The following is a 7454-nucleotide window of genomic DNA, read 5'->3' on the forward strand; positions in this document are numbered from 1 at the left end:
GCCATTATTATCAATAAGTCAGTCTAAACATAGTAATTACCTTTAGACTAAATTGCTTATTGAAAATGACTCCGACACTTTTAGGTTTAACATCCGGACCAAGATCACCAAGATAGTCCCTGTAAAGACCTGCCAGTACATCAGCTGTTGATTGGCGGCATCTAGTAGAACGTTCCGTCACAGAACATGTGTGTTCCGAATCGTATACATGAACATGAAAATCCGGGTCATCCCCTTGTACAGATGCACGAACTCTCCAAAGACATCCTTTAACCCAACACCTAAAAACCACTTGTTTCGGATTTGAGACTGGTACATTAAAATCAAATCCATCCCTTTCACGTGATTCCTGAACTGCTTTTTGCTACTGTATCGTTGTCCTACAGCAATTTTTAGCTTTGACACCTCCAACCTAATAGCCTCCGGATTCATCTTCGATCCGGCAAAGTTATCATCTCTATGAGCTTTCTTCTGAGGAGGTGGAGTAGGTGGGTCTTCCACTTTACTCTGAGGCTCGCCCAATACAGAAAACTTCTCGTCATCAGATGACTCACCATTGGAGTCGTCGAAAATATCAAATCGGGTTGAAAATTCATCGTCTTCTTCTTCGTCAGATGCTACTTCGACAGCTTCTTCTTCGTTTTCTTTGTCAACGATCTTACCATAATCAAAACAAGTGCCTTCAAATCCCCCACCGCACACTTCGTATGTAGATGCTGCTTTCGAGTTTCTGCTTCGCCGAATCATACTTCCTCTAGCTCCACTAGTTCCTGTAGACTCTTTCGCCGAAAACTCTACACAGAGACGTAGCTGATCGGTTTTCCATAGCCCCAAAAAACATTGCAACTGTCGATCATTGGAGACAAAAACTGGTGGAGTATCATGCGCCATATGTTTCATTGCCTTGTTCGAGAACATGTAGCTCAGCTTTAGCTCATGTCTAAACGAATCCAATCCGTAGTCTTCAAGAACAAGCTTAACAAGCTTGTCGTGTGTTGTGCCTCCATCTATCTGCACAACTATACACCCTCTATCGTCGGATTTAAATACATATCTCTGTGTCTTTATCCACTTACCGGACACAACTAGTATCGGCACTGGATCCATGAAAGATAATGAAGAACAAGGTGGAGAAGAAGTAGAAGAACAAGGTGTGAAGAAGAAAGTGAAGAAGAAGTAGAAGAACAAGGTGAATAAGAAGGTAAATAGTTCACTTATTAACCAGTTGAAGAACCAGAGTCGAACGACGTTTCGTATTTCCGGAGAAAAAAGATGATGACATGGAATGCTGACATGGATGCTGCGTCCGACGTGGCAAGTCAGCCATGAAAAAATACCATAACTCAGTCTAACTAAAACTCAACCACAACATGAAAAACATTACAGTAATTAAAAAGCAAAAAAAATTGCTGCGAAACTCAGCCGCTTCATTAACTGAAAATATGTAACTCAGCCGTATCGTTTGATAAGTCAGCCGTAACTGAAAAACATTCTAGTAATTAATCTTTTGCTAATAAGTCAGCCGTCAAACGGCTGACTTGTCGATAAGTCAGCCTATGATGGCTGAGTTATAATTTTTTTTACCATAACTCAGCCGTAACAACATCTCATAAGTCAGCCGTTTTTCATAACTCAGCCACTCGGAAAATGGTAACTCAGCCGTGTCGTTGTAATAACTCAGCCAAAATCTTGACAACTCAGCCGTGTCGTTGTAATAACTCAGCCAGAAGTTTGACAACTCAACCATCAGGTGATAACTCAGCCGTCACTAAAGCTGAGTTATGCGCATAACTCAGCCAAATTTAATAAGTCAGCTGTAACGCTTGGCTGACTTATGAGCATAACTCAGCCAGATTTTAATAAGTCAGCCGTCCGCTCTTACTCAAATGTTTTTCCGATAACTCAGCCGCAACATACCAATAACTCAGCCGCAACATACTATGTATCGCGTTACGGCTGAGTTATGGTTACACGTCAGCGATTTCTGACGTGGCGTCTGACGTGGCAATGGCATTTTTGTAATTACGTTTTTTCCAGTAACATAAAACAGGGGCACGCTGGGTATTTTGAAAATACCCGAAATATTTTAGTAATAAAAAGTTTTTTGTAGATTCTGGTAATATTACCTAAAATGAGTAACATTTAAATAATTCACCCAAAAAAATAAATTATTTTTTTCTATAATAAATTTGACCAATTAAATACAGACAGCACACCAACTCTTCTCAACAAGAGTTGGTGTTAAAACTTACTAAACAAGAGCCAACTCTTATTGTTTTATCATTTTTGATTTATTTTTAATCTCAAATAGAATAAAAATCTTGCTAAAAACCCTGTTAAAGTCACCAATGGACTTGCTTTTATGACTCTGACAACTTGGTACGTGAAGTCCACCTTTTGGAACCTGTGGAAATGTAAGATACATATTTGTATAAAATATAGAATAGAAAAAAATGAAGCTTACCGAACGGAGGTTGCCAATTGTGAAAAATCCTTCTCAATTTTTTTCGTCCACTGTTTTTCTTTCATATCATACACAAACTTAGGAGGGATCTCATCATAAATTACATCTATAGGTGATTTGTATTGGCTATTTCTCTCCAACCATGATGGAGTAACGAACATAAAGCTTCACGAATAGGACAGAATCTCCTTCCGATGCAGGAACAAATTGGGTTCCAGAAAGAAAGCGTGAAAATTGTTTATGTAGATGATGTAAAAATTGTTTAGCGGTGATGTATATAGTAGTCATAATAAGAATGTATTTATAGAGGAGAGGTAAGTCTAGGTTTAACACTTTTATTTATTAGTTTTTTTAAAAAATAAGTATAATGGCAGAAAACAATAAGTTGTTATTTTATAGGTTAATTGATAAAAAGTATCTTGAGTTATGTAATATTAACACATTAGCCTTTTTTTGTAGACTAGGGATTATACCGTGCTACGCGCGGTTTTTTATTTAATTTTGTTTTATAGTTATGTTTTGAGGTATTGTTAATTGATGTTATATTTTTTTTAGTTTTTGTTTGATTTATTTGTTTATATTTGAGTTAGTTACTAATATCAGATCTGTAGTTTAATTTATGTTTACAATATCTTTTCATATTTGAGTATTAAGTAATTTTTAAAATTTGTTGAAATTGTAAGATAAATTTTTTTGATGAACATTAGTTTTACATGGTTTTAAATTTGGTATTTATAAATTTTGCATAAGAATTCTGTCTATTTTATAAATTTTTAAATCTTCTAGATGACAAACATGTTTATGTATGGTATTTTTAAAATATTAGATTTGTATAAGTGTTTAGAAAAAAAGACAGAAATATTTTTTCCCTATTTGTTATTTTGTAAATTTAGGTAACAGCAATTGGGATATATATATCATGGGTCTCCATGATCATGATTATAGTTAATAGTTAATTTCAACTATCGCAATTGCAACATATTAATTATTTTGCATTTTGTTTTTGTTTTTCTATACTCGTAAATATGAAAATGTTTCTAATTTTTTTTTCCTTTGTAAGCATAAATGGTCGTCATCATCTTTTGTCTGTCGTTCTCTTTCTCTATCTCTTAGAGGAAACCAGATAATGAAGATTTGAATAAAACATCCCTTCCTCTCGTGTTGCTTTCTTCTAATTTGTAATTTTTCTCTATATTTCCTCACTTGGCTAGGTCTCGTCTCATCTACGACAATCTGTATCTTTTTAAAAATAAATTTCAATTGCATATGTCATCTTAATCGATTGGTGTTTGTAATGGTTTCTCAGAATTCAATTGAATTGAATTGGAACATGAGCTAAAAGATGGAATCGGATCTGGGGAAGTTCTTCGTTGGTGGAATTTCGTGGGCTACAGATGAAGAAAGCTTAAGCGACTATTTTAGCAACTAATGTGATGTTGAGCAGTTGTGATCATGACAGATCGTGCCACTGGACATAGTCGTGGTTTTGGTTTTATTGGGAGATCGTGCCACTGGACGTGCTTGTGTTGCTGAGAGAGTCATCACGGTCGAGAAAGACATCAACAATGGTTAAAAATTTCGATTTTTTCCCCTTTGATTACTGAATCTGTGATTTGTTGTTTGATCATACAGTACGAATCAGCAATTAACGAAGATAGGTTGTTATTTGTAGATTTATTGAAGACAACGGGAGATTGTACATATAGATTTTATACTATGTCACGGAAGTGAAGCTTTAAATTGGAAATCAAATAGATATGTAAGAGAATACAAACTTGATGTCATAGCTTGTAGATTATCTTTATGATAGAGTCTACACCATAGTTCTCCTACATATAGGGCAATTATGGTTCACATACAACCATGGAATTATACACTCATGGTGATAGATGTGTTTGCAATTGAGATTGTTGATATCATTGCGTCCTTTGAATGTTTGTAGACAGATGGTGCACTCTTCATTTTCTTCTTCTGCGGTTGGTTGTCTTTTGGAAGTCTCTAACTCACCAATGAGGACGTCCGTGTCTAATCTGGAATTGGCATGGAGGTTGTAATCTGTAATTGTCAAAGTTAAAAGAATTGACCTACCTGTTGGAGGTTCTGTCATTCGCACTGCATCAAAGAATTGGATGAACCTTGAAGTCATTCTTGTTGCGTCGTTTTCTTCAATCTCATGATACGATAGAAGATAGAGAAGGTTTCTGCTCAAGGTTTGCAAGGTAGGTCCTCCACCATTAGGGGTGTAAGGGATGCGTATGCTTATGTCGTTTTGATTCATGTTTGGTCTTCTGATAATGATGGCGATTTCATTGGATGTTTGAATGTTAGTACTGAAAGTTTGGAATGAAAAAGTAGATATGATATTTGTGGTATCTGCCACGGTTTTTTTGGTAGCTATTTGGTGTTTTTGGGGTTGCTCTTTGCATCAGAGAGTCTGTTTATATATACTTGAGTGGAGTCGCTTGGAGTTCTATGGTCGGTATGGTTTTTTTTTTTCTTCTTATCTTGTTTCTTCGTTGCATTACAATGTTTGTTTATCTATATGTGGCCATAGTCGTTTGGAGTCTTCAGTTTTGTGTAGGTTACTGTTGGTTTTTGGAATTCCTTCTTCATTATTTGCTGTGAGTTTTATATTCTCATTGAATTTTGTTGATGCGTTTTCTTTTTGTAGTTTAATAGTCCTTCTTAGCTACTGAATTTAAGATCCTATACTGGGGGAACTGGGGAAACCCATCCGACTAAAGGAAAGCTTTTTTGGAGAAGATAAGGTTTCTTATGTTCGTTTGTTTATGTTTTATGGCCGGTTTTTTGTCTTTAGTTTTGGTCAATTATGTTTTTTAGATTTTATTATGGGGCTTTTATTTGTAATGCTGGAGGCCCATTGTGTTGGAGGGTAGAACTACTGGATTTAAGATAATTGTTTGTAGTTTTGGTTAATTATGTTTTTTAGAATTTTTTACGGGCCTTTAATTTGTAAGGCTGGCGGCCCATTGTTTTGGGGTAAGATCTATTTTGAGGTTTACTGTATGATGAGCCAAATTAATTAACCTTAGAGTAAAGCAATACCACATATAATTTGAAACGTGAATTTCATTTTTCAAGTGAGAAGCAAATTACTAAAACAAAATGGAGCCACGTCGAAGTATATCTTGGTACCTAACAAAAATGAGACGAAGTGTTCACTTTAGCCAGGTAAATGTATATCTTGCTAGATTCCTTTTTCTATTTTCGTGTGGTTTTTTATTACATTTTGTATTCAAATTATGTTTTTAGGTATTGTTAATTGATGTTATATATTTTTTTGTTTTTGTTTTTATTTATTTGTTTATATTTGAGTTAGTTTTTTTTTTCTATGTTTTGCTTTAATGTAAGTATTGTTTTTTTTTTTTGGTTTTAGATGTTGTAATTGTGTAAATGATAGAATAGAGTGTTTGATAACATTAAATAAGGACGATATAGACCATTGTTTTTGAATTATCTTTTGAGGTATTGTTATTTGTTATACATATATATTTTTGTTTATGTTTTTAAATTTTTTTTAATATTTGAGATTGTTAATATCTGTTTTTTTCTCTATTGTTAGGATTATTGTACATTCTTTTTTTATTGGTGTTAGATGTTGTAGTTGTGTGAATGATAGAATAGAGTTGTTGATAAAATGCAAGAAACACTATTTAGAGCATTGTCGTCCTACATAGTGGACAACTTTTGTTTGCATACAACCATGTGATTATACATTCATGGTGATAGATGTGGTTACATTTGAGGGTGTTGATAGCATCGTGATCTTTGAATGTTTCAAGGCAAATAGTGCAGGCTTCACTTTCTTCAGATTTTGTTGGTTGTCTTTTGGAGTTCTCCAGATCCGCAATGAGTACATCGGTGTCGATTCTGGTATTTGCATGGAAGGTGTAATCTGTGACTGTAAAATATATAACAATAAACCTACCTCTTTGATGTTCGGTTCTTTGAACTGCAGTAAGTAATTGGAGGAACCTTGTTGCCATGCTTGCTGCCACGTTCTCATCAATTTCATGATATGTTAGAAGATAGTGGAGGTTGCTTCTCAAGGTTGGTGGTGTAGGGTTGCTGCCGTTTCGACTGTAAGGGATGTGGATGATGATGTGGTTTGGATCGGTGTTTGGCCTTATGATGGTGAAAATGATTTCATTGGATCTTTGCGTAGTAGAGCTGATAGTTTCATATTGAAAAGTACATTGGAGATTTTGTGCATCTCCCATGTTTTGGGTTTTGATTTTTGTTTTTCTTATTATATTTGTTCGTTGCATTACAGTGTTTGTTTATATATATGTGGCCATAGTCGTTTGGAGTCTTCAGTTTTGTGTTGGTTACTATTGTTTTTTGGAATTCCTTCTTTATTTTTTGCCGTTAGTTTTATATTCTCATTGAATTTTGTTGATGCGTTTTTTAAGTAGTTTAATAGTCCTTCTTAGCTACTAAATTTAAGATCATATACTGGGGGAACTGGGGAAACCCATCCGAGTAAATGAAAGTTCTTTTAGAGAAAATAAGTTTCTTATGTTGGGTTGTGTATGTTTTATGGCCGATTTTTTTTGGTTTAATTTTGGTCAATTATGTTTTTAGATTTTTTAATGGGCCTTTAATTTGTAATGCTGGAGGCCCATTGTGTTGGGGTTTGAACTATATAGAGGTGTAATATATGTTTTGTTTTCAAAACATTTCGTTCATTATAGGCCCGATGCCCATTTTATTTGTAATAATCCGTTGGCCTTTTTCCTTTTTAAATTTTTTTTCGTGTTTATAGTTTTGTTTTTGCTTTAGTTTGGACCACATGTGCGTTGATTTCCGGATGATTGAGTTTTTTTTTGGGTTTTTACTTATTGTGCTTTCTTCCTCTTAATGTTAAAATCGAGAGATTATGTTAAATCATCAAAAGAAATATGTAAAATTGAAGGAAAAAAAAACTTCAAAGCCAGCTGTTTTCTTCTTCTTCTTCTTCTTCTACCAT

The 7454-nt window shown here is 34.5% G+C and overlaps 1 long non-coding RNA gene across 18 annotated transcripts; it reads left to right on the top strand.

Moving 5' to 3' along the window:
• The first annotated feature begins 3477 nt into the window (after window positions 1–3477).
• Window positions 3478–6801, top strand: LOC104771319 (uncharacterized). Of its 18 annotated transcripts, none has more exons than XR_015592988.1 (7): window positions 3520–3675; window positions 3771–4032; window positions 4137–4223; window positions 4407–4683; window positions 5136–5656; window positions 6268–6358; window positions 6444–6801. It is a non-coding gene; the product is annotated as an uncharacterized LOC104771319 (long non-coding RNA). The 18 variants fall into 18 exon arrangements; XR_015592990.1 differs by having other exon boundaries at window positions 5567–5656; XR_015592989.1 differs by having other exon boundaries at window positions 4411–4683.
• Window positions 6802–7454: the final 653 nt, after the last annotated feature.

This window comes from Camelina sativa, chromosome 20, assembly GCF_030686135.1.
Source record: "Camelina sativa cultivar CO46 ecotype springtype chromosome 20, ASM3068613v1".
NCBI classification, from domain to species: Eukaryota; Viridiplantae; Streptophyta; class Magnoliopsida; order Brassicales; family Brassicaceae; genus Camelina; species Camelina sativa.